This window comes from Staurois parvus, unplaced genomic scaffold, assembly GCF_062004578.1.
Source record: "Staurois parvus isolate SC_StPar_1 unplaced genomic scaffold, SC_StPar_1.0 ptg000153l, whole genome shotgun sequence".
Classification (NCBI taxonomy): domain Eukaryota; kingdom Metazoa; phylum Chordata; class Amphibia; order Anura; family Ranidae; genus Staurois; species Staurois parvus.
The window spans coordinates 13952158-13969600 of NW_028317949.1; the positions used below are offsets into that span (position 1 = coordinate 13952158).

The following is a 17443-nucleotide window of genomic DNA, read 5'->3' on the forward strand; positions in this document are numbered from 1 at the left end:
ACGTTTTCCCAGAAGGCTTTTGGCTTACTCAAGTACATTTTGGCAAACTGTAGTCTTGCTTTTTTATGTCTCTGTGTCAGCAGTGGGGTCCTCCTGGGTCTCCTGCCATAGCGTTTCATTTCATTTAAATGTCGACGGATAGTTCGCGCTGACACTGATGCTCCCTGAGCCTGCAGGACAGCTTGAATGTCTTTGGAACATGTTTGGGGCTGCTTATCCACCATCCGGACTATTCTGCGTTGCAATCTTTCATCAATTTTCCTCATCCGTCCACGACCAGGGAGATTAGCTACAGTGCCATGGGTTGCAAACTTCTTGATAATGTTGCGCACTGTGGACAAAGGCAAATCTAGTTCTCTGGAGATGGACTTGTAACCTTGAGATTGTTGATATTTTGCCACAATTTTGGTTCTCAGGTCCTCAGACAGTTCTCGTCTCCTCTTTCTGTTGTCCATGCTTAGTGTGGCACAGACAGACACACAATGCAAAGGTTAAGTGAACGTCTCTCCTTTTTATCTGCTTTCAGGTGTGATTTCTATATTGCCCACACCTGTTACTTGCCCCAGGTGAGTTTACAGGAGCATCACATGCTTGTAACATTCTTATTTATCCGCAGTTGTGAAAGGGTGCCAATACTTTTGTCCAGCCCATTTTTGGAGGTTTGTGTGACATTATGTCGAATTTGCTTTCTTTCCTCCCTTTTTTTGTTTTGTCCCAATACACACAAAGGGAATAAACATGTGTATAGCAAAACATGTGTTAATGCAATACGTTTCGTGAGAAATACATGATTTCCTGGAGAAATATCAAGGGTGCCAACAATTTCGGCCATGACTGTATATATATATATATATATATATATATATATATATATATATAAATTATATATATATATATTTATATATATATATATATGTGTGTGTGTGTGTGTGTGCATTTTTGTGTGTGTGTGTGATTTTTTTTCTGGATTACTACAGTACTATTAGCTAAATGTGCAATTCTAACTTTTTCTGTTCCCTAAAATTATTTAGTAAAGATTCATCATCCTAGAGTCATGTTTGGCCATATTCTACAAAAAAATAATACTTTTTTAAGTGCAGTAACCCATAACAACCAGAATAATTCCTACCACTGAAACCAATGTTGGGGAATTATTCCTCCCATTAATAACAATGATGGGGTACTATTTCTCCTCCTACTGACTACAGACACTATATAATTGTTTACTCTCACTTACCACCAAGCCTGAGGCATTGCTAACTCCCACTGACGCTGGGGCATTTCCTACTGAGTCATGTTATCCCAGAGTCATCCTAGAGTCATGTTTGGCCATATTCTACAAAAAAAAATACTTTTTTAAGTGCAGTAACCCATAACAACCAGAATTTTTTAGAACTGATTTTGCAATGATCAACAACAGATATAGTGAAGCACTCCCCATATATCAACTCACAGCAAATATCACAATCAGTGGATGATGGTCATGTATACTAGTGGTGTTCAAACTTTAGCTCATGGGCTGAATGTAGCCCTTTGCTTGCCCTTGGGGGGACTATTCTTCATACTGATATGATGCACTATTCCTCCCACTTACACCAACAATGAGGCACCATTCCTTCCACTGACACAACATTGGAGCATAATTCCTTCCACTGACACCAACAGTGGGGCATAATTCCTTCCACTGACACAACATTGGAGCATAATTCCTTCCACTGACACCAACAGTGGGGCATAATTCCTACGACTGAAAACAATGATGGGGAATTATTCCTCCCATTAATAACAATGATGGGGTATTATTTCTCCTCCTACTGACTACAGACACTATATAATTGTTTACTCTCACTTACCACCAAGCCTGAGGCATTGCTAACTCCCACTGACGCTGGGGCATTTCCTACTGAGTCATGTTATCCCAGAGTCATCCTAGAGTCATGTTTGGCCATATTCTACAAAAAAATAATACTTTTTTAAGTGCAGCAACCCATAACAACCAGAATTTTTTAGAATTTATTTTGCAATGATCAACAACAAATATAGTGAAACACTCCCCATATATCAATTCACAGCAAATATCACAACCAGTGGGTGATGGTCATGTATGCTAATGGTGTTCAAACTTTAGCTCATGGGCTGAATGTAGCCCTTTGCTTGCCCTTGGGGGGACTATTCTTCATACTGATATGATGCACTATTCCTCCCACTTACACCAACAATGAGGCACCCTTCCTTCCACTGACACAACATTGGAGCATAATTCCTTCCACTGAAACCAATGATGGGGAATTATTCCTCCCATTAATAACAATGATGGGGTACTATTTCTCCTCCTACTGACTACAGACACTATATAATTGTTTACTCTCACTTACCACCAAGCCTGAGGCATTTCTAACTCCCACTGACGCTGGGGCATTTCCTACTCCCACTGGCCACAGTCTGGCCCCCCAAATTAGGCTGGCCCTCTGCATGGAAAGTTTATATTAAATATTTCACCACATAAATTAGTTCAATAAATCATCCAACATATAAAAAAAATAAAATTATGATTATTCTGTGGATTTCTTTTTCAGTGTGTGTTAATTTTAAACCTTATATATTATTTACAATTATATGTAAATTCAGATAATTTAGTGTACTGTATGCGCTCATTACATGATAAGGGTTTGCTCTAGGCAATATATAGTGGTGTGAAACATTCAAAATACTCCTGAAAGGAGTGAATGTTTGCCTAGGCTTTAGGTTACATGACATAGCTTAGAACAGTTTTTTTTAATCTTTGCATAACAGAGGCAAGTATTTTAATGAGAATGATAATATAAAATAATGGGTTAGTATGGTCTTCATTTGTCTTTTTATTAGTCAAAAGAATCAATTTTACAGGGCAAGCATGCTTTCCTGTATTGTATAAATTCTGTCTTCTTTGTCCTCCTGATAAAAAAATGTATTCTATCATCCTCTGCCCCAGATGAATACTCAGTCTTATAGTTGTGAACTTCCACAATGTATCGATACATAGTGACATCTGTGAGACCATCTTCTGAGTCTCAGGACACCCAGGTGAAACTCTGGAGCCTTTGAGCATCCACTGTGCAAATTTGGCCAGTTGCAATGAGATTTCTGTTGCAAATCATTATGGAAGGCAGAGGCCATCGGATTAGTACGTAAGTGTGCATCTAGGGATGCTAAGATCATTTGTATCAGGGGGCTAGGCAGTATACACTTACTTTATATAAAAGCACAATCATCCTTTTCATGATAGATTACATATAACAGAATAGGATGTGTTTTATTCAACAATATAAATGATGAGCAATGCATTTCTAACCTACTGGTCCAGTTTCAGGAAACCTGTTTTTCTTGCTAGATAGGGTATAGTCTTCTAGAAGAGAATGTTCATATTTACAGCTATACCATAATGGTAAATTATAATTGCAAAGGTCAAATAAAAGTCAGAAGACCATGTTAGAAGTAATTGTGCAATGTAAAAAATTACTCTTGTGTCATAGGATTACAAATATTCAGGTGTAATATACTTTACATTCTACAAATCATTTTATGGCAATTCAGAAAAATGCAAAAGGAGCAGTAATTTATAATATAAAAGTTTTTTTCTTCTTCATAATCCATAATCAGTGAACCAAAGTCTTAATCTTTTGTCACTATGTATGCCATTTTAATAGCCATCTCCTTGCTCTGAATATTAAGTACAAGTATGGCAAAGTTTGCATGAGTTGAAAAATGGATTTGCTTTGCAGTGCCAGCCAATACAATTTATTTGTCCATTACCATACTGTATTACCATAAAAGGATTATTGCTGATATGGGTTTTCCATGACGACTTTGGGAGGAGCTAAAAGATTACAGGACAGAGTCAAAAAGTTTGCCTCTGTTTGAAGTTTAGTTTATATGCAGTTGTCAATGATAGATCATTTAAATCAGAATTAAATCAAATTTAAATGACTAGCCCATTAAAAGTAACAAAAAAACAATAAAAACAACTTCTGCTTTAATATTCTCCTTTAATCCTGAGATTGCGTCCACATAATACAGAACCCTGTAGCCCTCAGTTTGATGACCAACATCATTTAACCCATTTCCTATGACCCCAGAACATCCTGGACCTGTCCCAACTCCCTACCCCAATCCATCAGACTATCACCTACTCTCCTCTCCTTTAGGCGCACCCTGAAAACCCATCTCTTCAGGGAAGCCTACCCCACCCCCTGCTAATTCCCGACCTCCTCCACTTTTCCTACCACTCCATCCCCCACAGCTATTTCCTCCTGTACCACTATCCCCTCCCTTCTAGATTGTAAGCTCCAAGGAGCAGGGCCCTCGAACCCCTCGTGTATCGCATTGTATTGTTATTGTACTGTCGCATGTTCTGTCTCCCATTGTAATGTACAGCGCTGAACAAACTATTGGCGCTTTATAAATACTGTATAATAATAATAATAATGATTGGACAGTGAGCCTAGGTTCACACTAATGCGGTGCAGTACATCACATGTGATTCGCACAGGAACTGTGCAAATCACATGCGATTTGTGTGCGGTGCGATAGGAGCCATACATTTTGTATGGCACAAATCGCACTGCACCCGCACCAAAAAGGTGCAGGACTCTTTTTTATGTCCGCACTAGAATTGGATCGCATGGATATTCACACCTATGCGATTCAATTCTGCACACCTCATTTTGTGGTCCGATTTCGGGGTGTTGTTAACTTAATACAAACACCCGCAGCGGTAAACAAGAATGGGGTGCGATTCTGATGCGGTGCAGAATTTGCACAGAAAATGCTGCGAATTACGGACCACATCAGTGTGAACCCAGGCTGAAAGGAAAATTATTCAGTAATTAGCTCATCTCTTCATCACTCCTCTTTCTCTTACTATCAGCCTGCTTCTTGTCAACACATGGACTGAGTGGATCTTTGTACTGATGCCAGGATAAATCCAGGTACTTAAACTGCTTATATTTATAAAAAAAATCTGATAATGTATTAATGATTACAGAGCTACAATAATATGTGTTTTCTATGTCTGCCTAGAATTCAGCTTTAATATATCATTACAAAGTATTTTTATCTGTGTTTGCATTCTTCTAAGAAAGTGTAAATAGAGCTGGTGAGCTTTAATTTTATGCTCTTCTGAATAATGCCATGTTATCATCTGCATTACAGCGAAGTTATCTCATCACCACATAAGCGGCACTGCTAAAAACTTAAATGTTATGTCTATAACTCTCTTTAAGAACAAATACAGTCATCAATAAAATCAATCAGTGAGCTTCTAATTCTTTCAAGCACATTCTGAAACTGTGGTAAAATGCAAAAGTTCACTCAGTGCTTCCTGATCTCTGTGCTGAGTAATTTCCTATCTCAGTGCTTCCTGTTGTCTGTGCTGACTAATTTCCTATCTCAGTGCCTCCTGATGTCTGTGCTGACTAATTTCCTATCTCAGTGCCTCCTGATGTCTGTGCTGAGTAATTTCCTATCTCAGTGCCTCCTGATGTCTGTGCTGAGTAATTTTCTATATCAGTGCTTCCTGATGTCTGTACTTTGTAATTTTCTATCTCAGTGCTTCCTGTTGTCTGTGCTTTGTAATTTTCTATCTCAGTGCTTCCTGTTGTCTGTGCTTTGTAATTTTCTATCTCAGTGCTTCCTGTTGTCTGTGCTGAGTAATTTCCTATCTCAATACTTCCTGCCTAACCAGTCATTTTCAAACTGTTTAGGGAATAATTAGCACTGTCATTTTTAACCACTTGACAACTGGGCTATAGCCGAATGATGGCTGCAGCGCCATTGTCTAGTTCTGGGAGGGCGTCATATGACGTCTTCCCAGAACGCGCCCCTTTTGCACCCCCAGTGGCACGCACCCTGCACTGTCTGTGATTGCTGCATCCTACAGACACAGCTGATCACATGACCAGGTAAAAGGACAATCACAGTGGCCTTTTACCACATGAGTAGCTGTGTCCAATGACAGAGTTGATCACAAAGTAAATATAATTGCCGGTTATCGGCAGCACTTCCCTCACACTGTCACAGCATGAGGAAAGTACTGACAATAACCAGCAAGTGTCACAGAGGACATCTGCACTGATAATCAGGGCACTGATTATTAGTGCCCTGAATATCAGTGCAGCCCCAAAAGTTCCCATCAGTGGCACCCATCAGTGTCCAGCAGTTCCATCCAGCAGTGCCCATCAGTGCCACCCCACAGTGCCCAGCAATGCTGCCCATCAGTGCCACCCATCAGCGCTGCCAGTTAATGCGACATAGTCAGTACAGTCAATAAGTGTCTCCAGTCAGTGCTGCCCATCAGTGCCACCTATCAGTGCCAATCATTGCCTCCTATCAGTGCCCATCAGTGCTGTATATCTGTGCAGCATCATCAGTACCTCCTTATTAATTCGGACCAGTTGCACCTCATCAGTGAATCCTATCAGTGCCTATCAGTGCTGCCTATCAGTGCTGCCTCATAAGTTCCTGGATTGTAAGCTCAAAAGAGCAGGGCCCTCGAATCCCTCGTGTATTGTGTTGTTACTGTATTGTCTCATGTTCTGTCCCCCACTATAATGTACAGCGCTGAGCAAACCTTTTGGCGCTATATAAATACTGTATAATATTAATAATAATAATAATTGCCCATCGGTTCTGCCTATCAGTGCCCATAAGTAATGCCTATCAGTGCAGCCTCATCAACGTACATCAGTGAAGGAGAAAACTTACCTGTTTGCAAACATTTATAATAGAAACAAAGAAAAACTTTTTTTTTTTATTTCTAAGGCAAAAAATAAAAAACAGTGGTGATTAAATACTACCAAAAGTAAGCTTTATCTGTGTGGGAAAAATTATTAAAATGTCATATTGGTACAGTGTTGCATGACCACGCAATTGTCATTCAAACTGCAACAGCAATGAAAGCTTAAAATTGGCCTGGGCAGGAAGGGGGTAAAAGTGCCCAGTAGGCAAGTGGTTAATACCAGGCTGTTTGCATGTTTGAAATAGAAAAGAACCGGCAGTGTTCCAGCATCCTAAGCAGGTGCTTTCTGGGCTAACCAGATTACTATCAAAAAGAATTGGGGTGCACTGGGGTACCGCAGCAATGCTTGAATGAAACAGACACTTACTCAATGCTCCCTGTGTGCACACTAATGTGTAAATTTGACTTGAGAGCACTTTTGACGGGATGATGATGTTTAGAATGGTGCTCTTTAAAATTATGTTATGAAACAGTTTCAGAGCATTCCTGTACATCTAACAAAAATGACCCATAATATTGCACATGTATTTTATCAAAATGTGCTTGTTTTAAAGCGACCCAGTCCTAAATACCTTTCCCACACCACCAAAACACCTCTTCATTAAAGAGAAATCCTCCTTTGATATCCACTGGTAAAACAATATGTCTGGGAGTTGAGTCTTTTTAGTTACACTAATTGCTCACTGGTTCCTCTCGCCAACCCCCCTATCACTACTGTGCCCTGTAATGATGTGGAGGTCAGTTTGAGGAACCAGTGATCATTGGAGGGGCCTGAAAAGATCAACAATCCAAGAACTGTCAGTTTTCCAGCTGAATTCAGAGGAGGATTTTTATTGAAGGGGAAAAGCATTCTAAACACATGGGAAAGATACATAAACTGCTGCTTCATTTGCAGTTACAGTATAGTAGTTTACGTTTTTGTATTACATTATATTTAAAAAAAGGTTGGTGTTATACCAGGTTGTGAATGTCTATTCAAGAAGAAAATAGGCAAGCCCCAACACCACCATTACTATACAGGTGAAAAAATCCAACCTTTTTCAATAACGATTTTGCCAGCAATCAGTTAGGGTGCTGTATGATAACAATGGACATTGCAAAATAATCCACAAATTTCATGTTTATTGGCACCTTTTATATTTAAAGTATTCTAAACTGTAGGAATCTGCTTATCATATATAAATAAAATAGCTTGTGAATCTAATTTGCTTTATCATACTATCTTTGTTGTAATGCTTTTTGCTATAAATGCGGTCTATTTTAGATTAAAATACAGTTAGTCTTTAAAAACGATGTTACCCATTTTGTTATTATCCAGTTTTTAATGTGCAATTGCATACAGTATCTGTATAATTTTGGAAAATGTTCAAGATTTAAGAAATGTAGCTTGGAACGTTATAATTACACCATAGAGACCTATATTGTATTGCATTTTATTACCTTGTATTTCAAGCAGGTTTTGTGGTATTCTAAACCAAAGCTTCAGGAAATTGCCATCACTTATTCAAATTATTAATATTCATTGTATAAATAAAAGTGACACAATTTAAAGGTATTCTATGTTTCTTAGCAGTCTGTGACTATAACGTAAGAATAAACCACAATAAGTAATTAGCGCTGCATACCAATGGACAACAAGTTCCAAAACATTATTGGTGGAATTTTCTTGAACATGCCTTTACATTCATTAGAGTCTTTAAAACAAATCTAATAAGGACTAGCTTATAGTAATATTACATTATTGAATAGTGTAGAGTTACATAACTTAAGGAGATGTAAGATCTGTAGATGTTAGCAGTCTGAGTTGCCTAATGCTAAATACTGTGTGCTCCAGTGTTTCTTCCAATTATATTTTTTGAGAAATATGAAAATTCATCAGGTTCTTGAGTCCAAAAGCACTCATTACTAGGTGCACTGATCCTTTAAGCTTTCAGTGCAACATTAAAGGGGAAAAGCATCTGTTACGGATTTGACATAACCTAAGAAGTCTTGTAGGTAAACAATTATGGTACTCCATTTGAGAAAAACTGGCAATGGAGCCATTGAAGATAATGCTGGTTGCAGCAACAGCTTCCACTACACTGTACCCTCCATTCAAATAAAGACTTTCAATGAAAATCTTAAACTGCACAGTAGTGTGTATTGAACAGTTTTGGTCAATAGATTTCCTATACACTGTGTCACACATTTTTTTTGCTATAAAAATATAATGCAACCATATCTTCTAACCAACCATCATTGGTAAGCTCAGTGCAGCATAGATGACACCGTGTTCCTTCATGAAATAAGATATTCTTATAAATGCAGTACAAACATTGCACTAAGACACTATCATGACCCATTTACTATCAATGCGTCAGAAGTCCCACTGGAACTTGTTAAACATTCTACTGAAAAATTCATTGGAAGAACTGTAATAAGCAGGTGTAAGTTGAATAACTTGCCTCAAGCTAAATTACAGTGTTGAAGGTTTAAGAGGCGTTTCCAGGAAGACAATGTAAAAGATTTTATTTAATCTATCTAAATGGACCAATGGCACTTTATGATTGAAGCGGAAAGTGCATATACTAGGACAATCAAGAAAAAAACATACAATTTGTTTTTAATATCTTAAGTCTGAATATCAGAAAGTGTAAACATATTCTGTAAGGTCACAGAAAGACAGAAGGGGCATTATTTTTTAACAAGGGGAAATACTACCCAGTAATTTGATTAAATGATGGATGTTTCTTATACATTTTCTTTGTTCGAAGACTATAACAATGGTTGAAGGAATTCAAATTAAAGGTAGATGTCTACTTTACCAAGAAAGGATTTGTATCATTTCAAGATCTTAAGTAGCTAACCTATAGATGTTCATAAAACAAAGCTCCCATGGGTATTTTTTTAAAAGAGATCTAAGTTCTAACTCCTTGGCACTGACCCCATGCATATATGCATCCTCTTAGCAGGTTGGCCTTAACGCTGAGAGGCCACATATATGAGTAGCTAAAGGTAAACAGACCTGTGTGCACTCCCGGAACAGTTACCTGCAGCTAACGGAAAACTCCCAATCTCTAATTGCAATTGGAAGCTTTTCGATCATGTGACCACTGTGACAGCCAATCACCATCACATGATCAGAAACCCTGCCCTGCTTCCCACCATCTAAAACTCCCTAAAGGGCAAGAAGGCACTGGTGCCATGGGTTTAAAAAAAATGGTACCTCTTACCTTGTCTGCTATCAAATATTTTCTAATTGTACACTGATTGCCACACATGCACAGCTAAGTGGAAAATCCTGGCATCTGTAAGATGCCAGCATGAAGTATTTTCTCTGTGCATGAGTTACATCCAATGGTGAAGACTAGCTAAAGAATGAAAATTCCAGACCCAGAGGAAGACCGAGATGGAGGAGGCCAAGCAATGAGGATGAGTGTAAATGTTACATATCTAGAGGATGGAACTTTGAGAGTCAAGTGTGCTATAATGTGGCATAGTTCACCTTTAATTAATTCATTCTTAGATATGTAATTTTGTTTGTTGTCTAATTGTGCTTTAAAAATCAGTTAAAATTGGTTGTTCCATTGGTATACAATACTATCTTGAGGGACACTACAATTCATAAAAAGTCTGGCTATTAACAGTCCTTTTTGTGCACCTTTCGGCATCAAATGTACCAAATGAACCATGTAAGGGTACAGTAATACATGCTTTCAATTCCTATAAGCAATCATCATTACACAAGACATTTTCCAGTGTATTTGGCAAACAAAAAAATAAATATTTTACAAGCATTTCCATCACATGTGCTGTATCCTTCAATTACATTAATCAATACAATTGCATCCACCACCCACTGTGTGGGATTCGATATCTACCCTTGTCTTACTACCCTGACCTTCTTTGTACCCAAAACATTTTCTGAATTTTCACATTTAAATAGGTCAGACCACTAAATGTACTTTTGTATGCTTGTTGTATGATTCTGTTTGGACACATCAGTGAGATGAATCTTACACAGTTACTATTATATACACTGTCCAGAGATAATTAAGCAAATGTAGCAAAGTAATGCAATGAACAGGAAGATTGTGCCAAGGGCAGTAAACTAAAGCAATCATTACTTTAGTGAATAAACCCTAATTTATATTTATGAGCCTATATGACATAAGGCACTAAATTTGTTTTTTTTGACAATTACAGCCCTGGGTACAAATCAAGACTTGCCCAAAATATACAAACAATTAATAACCACATAAACTATCCTAAAGGAAGGAATCCATACTGTAAATTGATAGACTTCCTCAGCATACATAGAAGGGCCAAGATGGAAAAGGAAAATATAGAAATCTCAGTATTTACTACCCTGAACCACTAAAACTCAAATTAATTTAAAAACTATATACAAAAAAAGCAAATAAAAAAAAGAAATAACATTTTGGTGTGTAGAGTCATTCCCAACTGCCTCAGCAGAAAATACTAGGCTAGATGATAACTATTTTTGTCTGTTAACCTTGGTATTATCTAAAGTGCCCAGGACATATTGTGAAAATGTAAATCACTTTGAAGGACTTCATGCAAATTGCTTTATGTAGTGAACAAAGTGGTTTAATGTATTGAAGTAGATATTTATAAATTGTTAAAATCAACCCTCCCAAGTGATTTACCCAGATAGCTTTCTAGCTTTATCTGGGCCCTGAAGCAAGGTGATGTCATTATGGGCATGGAACAATGATGCTATACTGCCATGATGACAATGCTTAAATGTATCTGTGAAGGTTTTGAATAATCTCTGTTAACCTCGGGTAACAACAGAAATCTCTGACAATCCCTGACATGAATAGCATAAAGATGATGCAAGGAATAACTGCAGCTAAGGCCTCACTCATTCCCTGCTTCACAAGAGTGACTGCATCTTTTAAACTGCAGTTATTATGTATAGCCCAAAACAACCCCTTTTAGAGTTACTGCTGCACCCTACATTAGCCCAACTGCTAGATCTTTGTATTGGAATAGTTAGCAGCTGTCCAAAGCCCTACAGAGCTCAGCTGCATTTTAGTTCATAATACTTCAAAATTTCAAGAGGGTTTTCTGATGATCTTGTAGATCTTGTCCATTCTTTTGTTCACCACTGCCCCAAAAATCCTTAATAATTGTGAGCTAAGGGCAACTGTAAGAGTTGCTAAATAAAACAAAAACAAGCTCATATGCTGTTTCCATAATCTGGTCCCATACGCCGGTCCCATAAGCTGTCATTTTTGCATGTATATTGAGTAGCTCATACAGTGAGGTATTATGCTAATCAATACACACATATATGTTTGTAAATTAATACTCTACGGAAAAATTATATTTGTGCACATAAAAACAGTGTTGCTTAAATGTGGATATCAATGATTTGACAATGGTTTCAGTAATCTTGAGAGCTTTTCATCTCATAAGTAATCCAATTACAGTGATTCACCAGATTAAACATGGCATTTTATACAACCAAAATGTTTGAAAATTTGCTGAAAAACACAAATCAAGTTGCTTATCAAATTTTGAATAGGCAATAAAAAGTCTAACACATGTTATTAGCCAATGCATGGAGCTATGGTATTATAGACACCACTACCCTATTATATTGCAGCAGTGCATTTGCCTAGCTGTTCTCTAACTGAACAATGGTAGGTAGGAAATTGGAACAGTTCATCATTCATGCCATAACCTCTCTACACAATGAAATGAATTCAAGCATGTCTGCTCTCACTACTGAGTACAGGATCATAATAAGCACATTTTAGCCACAGAGTGATTAATATATAAATGATATTTTACCCAATTGCACAGTGCACCCAAGCATGGTTTACAGTTAAGACCACAAGTCCAGAAGCCTCTAACATATTACTTTAAAGCAATCTTTATGTCTAGCAAAATTTTTCCGCTTCTGCAAAAAAGTAACCAATCAAATAGATAGTGGCATGAAGCAATGCATTGTCATGGCCATTCAGAATGCTAAAGAGGGGAAAGATATTCAGCAGTCTAGTTACACAGAATGCAGGGTGTATTTAGTGATTCCCTCCTCACATAGTTTTCCCAGTAGAGGAATTACTGTAAGTGAGGCAGAGGTGGGTATCATTTTCAAATTAACCTTTTCTGTTTTGTTGGTGCTTTACTGAGAAATTAATATTAAGAAATAACAAAACAGTTTCAAGTACACATTTCTTACCCTATTACTCTGAAAGCTCTTCTACAGAATGAATTACTTTGATAGAGGGTTGTAAAGGAGTTAGCAATGGATTGAGGATTTAAACTCCCCGGTGGGTATGAAAAAGCTAGCTGGCAGGGGATATGAAAACACTGTCCTCAGCTGAATATATAACTCTGTGTATTTAATTCCTAGTGATTCCTAGTGTTAGTGTGTATCTTTCTGTCTATCTATGTATTATATATGTATAGTAGGTACACCACACGTGTACATACACACACATATATGTGCATGTGTGTTGCAAGCATGTATCTACCACAATATTAAATATTTTTCACACAATATAGATACACATGTCATGATTTTTTCCCACATTTTACTGCTTAAATGAATGCTAGTATTTCAATATTTTCCACAGGATGGAAAAAAAGCAGTCTATGAAAAGCATGAGGCTGTCTCTAAAAAGATAGATTATAATATTGCCATATTGAGGATGCTCCATGCTGGCTTGTAATGTCCTGAAAAGTAATACAAAAATATGAAACAATATACAGTGGCAAAACAACTTCCAATCTGTCATTCATTTTTTTTTTTATTAGGAGTTGCTTCATGGACTATAAATGAGCCTTTGATTCGATTCTTTTGTTTAACAGGTTGGCAAGGCGATGGAATAGTCTAATTTAGAAGGGTTCCCATGGCACAAACAAGATTACCAGCTTATGCTCCAAAAAGTATTTATCTTTCTGCTCAGGCTATACCACATTTAGAACGCTGCTTATTTATTTTTACAGCAAGTGTAGCTTTTTGCATTACACATTTTAACTTTGCAGCATAGAGATAAAATATGTAATTCTGCTTTGTGGCGGTGCACTGCGGTCTAAAAGTTCAGCACTTTTTAGCTCAACGGCAAGCCTGGGTCAGAGAGAATTTCATTTTTACTATAGCTTACACTGAAATAGACAAGTATATGTATGTTTTGGCACACATCTGTCTGAGTCACTGAGAAATGCATTTGCACATTAGTCACTCTAAGATGATATAAAAGCCACAAAGAGAGGCATTTGGAAAAGGTATGTGTCAGGCATTTGTCAGATTGGCACATTGAAATTTTGTAATAGATAGACAGATAGGTAGATAGATAGATAGATAGATAGATAGATAGATAGATAGATAGATAGATAGATAGATAGTGTGTGGATGTACACGCGCACATGCACACAAATACATTAGTATTTTTGAGGCATGCTTGAGTTCTAAGTCTAAAGCCATTTGTGTCTGAGTGGGCACATTTGTCTGACTGGAAAAGTACAAAATAATATATCTTGACACATATTGGAAATAATAGATGTGCATTTTAGTATAATAGAGATGCTTTTACAAGAAAGAAAGATGAAGATTATAGGAAACAGCTCCATCTGTGTGAAAGCAGAACAGATAATATGTCAGTTATAAGAAGCTGGGTACTGTTTGTCAATGACTGCATGTGCTGGATCATTGTGGGGCTAGAGGGCTTGTTAGATTGTCTGGCTGCACTGAGGATCATGTAGCACATCCTCATGTTACAATAATTCCTGATCATGTAATGCCATCAACAGTTGCTTAAGGGCAGCATGTTTGTGTGTTTGGCGTTGGTGATATGTTACACGTTACCCAAGAACACAACACATATATTCCTTGCAATGCAATTAATGCCAAACTCTGGATTTCCCCTCATATTCATCATACTATCTTAGCAAAACACTTTGCAGTGCACCAAGAAAGCATCTAATTAGTGCAGTGTTCTGTAGGCGTAATCTCACACCATTACCATAAGGTGCTTATTAAACATTCAATGCGTTTTACCTGAAGCTGTACCTGAATATACAGTAGACAGACCCATTTGTCTCACTAGAGGCAAATGCTGCAGTTTTCAAATAAGCCACAGCGGTGTGTAGAAAATGACAAAGGTCATTTATAGAATACACATGCAAACACACACACACATACACACATACACACGCATGCATGCATTGCCTAGCTCATGGCATTAAGTAAACTCATGGATATACAGTTACTGCTCTGTGACGAAGGATCACTATACAAAGGGCTTGGGTTTCTTTAAAACTGCTGCCTAATTGCTTAATTCACTTCTAACATTAGCCAGACACACTGAATTAAAAGTTGCAATACTTAAATACAAACAGCATTCATCTACATCACAATGCAGCAAGCACTGCTGTCATCCTGTGCAAAGGATAACGTATGCTGAATGCAGAGGTTTTAGACAGAAATTTCTTACCTTTTTATTCTGCTGCTGATCTGGAAATGTGGTATTGTCCGATTCAGCACCACAGCTTGAGCATTTGCTGCTATTTACCCTCTATTTGTGCTTGTATTTTCCCAAGGAAGATTCTACTTGATTCTAACTCAGTCTTTTCCTCGCAGTCACAGCATCACTTTTAACTCTAAGAGGCAGGAAAGCAAAGCCAAGGGGAAGCTCAGCCTGTGATTGGCTTTCATTCAGGGCTCCTGATTAATAAGGGAAGAAAAAAAAATCCTCTCTCACACAACACAGCAAGCCTCTGCTGAAAGAACTGCAGTACTTACCATGGGAAGGTTAGGGACTGAGAGGAACGCTGGCTTTTACCAGCAAAACGATTTGCAAGTGAATGCAGACAGAGAAGTGGAAAGAGCTTTGTTAAACAGCACATCTGTATAATGATTTCCTTTGTTTGAAATTTAGCGTAATCGCAAATCAGATTCGGCAATCTCTATGTTTCAGGGAAGAAAAAAAAAATCTGCATGCATAAAATTTTAATTTAGAAGTTCTGGAAATGGTCTTATTTTAAAATTAATGTCACAGAATCGAAAAGGCTTTGTTTAAGCTGAATAGATACCCATATTTTGTGTGATTTTCTTTGTTGGCAATCTGATATCAGCAAGCGGTGTTCAATTTCCATTTGAGGAAAGAGCATCTCCTCTGCTGCAAAATCCTCCTTCTGTTCATCACATAAATCACCATCCTTCTCCAGGCTTATTTACCCTTGAGTTTATGTCAGCTAAAGCCATACCAGGCCAAACTGATTTCACTGCTAAATAGATTTTTGCTGCTTTCCTTCAGCATGAATATTTCTGCATAGTGGCATGTCAGAATTATTTATATTTCTTTCTAGATTTCTGGTTCATTTTAATATTCAAAGGTCATACTTGTATTCTGTAAGCCGTTAATAAAATATTTTTATAATTCTGTGTTAATGAAGAACATTATACATTGTTAAAATATGATTTCAAGAAGATCATATATTTCCCTTTTCAAGTAGAAAAGGTGATTTGGGGATATCACTACTTGCCAAGTTCATCAGTTAAAGCACTGATCAAACTAGCTAATCAACAGAGACTGATAAAACTGTGAGGGTGGTGGCTTTAAAGTGTTGCTAAAAAAAATCTCCCTTTATAGAGAAATTTCACTGTATTTTAAAGATTGTATGTTGCTTCCTACCTCCTAATCCTCCCCAAATTCCTATTGGCCCATTGCCATGATGAATTGCCTCTCTGACCAATAGAAATGTGCAGAAGGTAAGAAAGGGTGGGTAAGATTCAGGAAGTGACAAGGATTTGCCCATCAGAATGGCCAGGGATTAGATCATGAAAAAAGAGTTTGAAAGCCTGCTGCATTTATATGTCTGAATTTTCTTCATCCTTTTTTTTTTTTACATTATCAGCAAACCACACAAAATGATTCTGTCCGATATTAAATCGTCAATGAAATTCATACTTTCTGGCCAGGAACATTGTTTTTTCTCTTGATTAGGCACCCTCCCACACACACCAAAAATGCATTTGGTTCCCCCTAAATAATACCAGGACATTAAGGTCTGGTATGGATTTTAAGGGGGACTCCACACAAAAAACAGCATAAGATCCTCACAAATGATATACCAGACTCTTCAGATATGGTAGTGATTCTATGGGAGAACAACACAAAAAAAAACAAGAAAAAAAGTGTGAAGTCCCCCTGAAAATACATACCAGACACTTACATGAGCATGCAACCTGGCGGTCTAGTGGGCAGGTACAAGCATTCCCCCCTGAACCATATCAGACTACATGCCCTCATTATGAGGTATGTCACCAGGGGGACCCCTGGCTAAGTAACTTATCCCTATCTTGATGGTGACAAGAGAGGTAGTGGGGGTGACCCAGTGGTTGTAGGGGTCTGTGAGCGGGGGGCTTATTGGATTCTTGAAGCCTCTTTAATAAAAGGTGTCCCCAGATAACAGCATACATAGTTTCTTTTACAATGAATGTTATTATAGACAGCACAACAACAAAGAAACAGTCAGAAGCAAGCTCACTGACACAAAAATAAGGTGTTCAATTCTGTTGATGAAGGACATAACAAATGCACTGAAGTAATAACACGGAGAGAAATGGAGTACAAAAACACAATTTATAAAAGGATGGAATGAAACCGTATAAATTGCGTTAACAGCAAACAAGTAGTTACTAATGAGCTA

General features: G+C 37.6%; 1 protein-coding gene across 1 annotated transcript in view; it reads right to left on the reverse strand.

Annotated features, from left to right (window-relative positions):
• Positions 1-15491, reverse strand: part of LOC149463730 (cadherin-10-like) — a 590257-nt gene extending 574766 nt beyond the window's left edge. Inside the window, exon 1 of the mRNA XM_089674841.1 lies at positions 15226-15491. The gene's annotated coding sequence lies outside the window, so the exon portion shown is untranslated. The remainder of the gene's footprint in view (positions 1-15225) is intronic.
• Positions 15492-17443: the final 1952 nt, after the last annotated feature.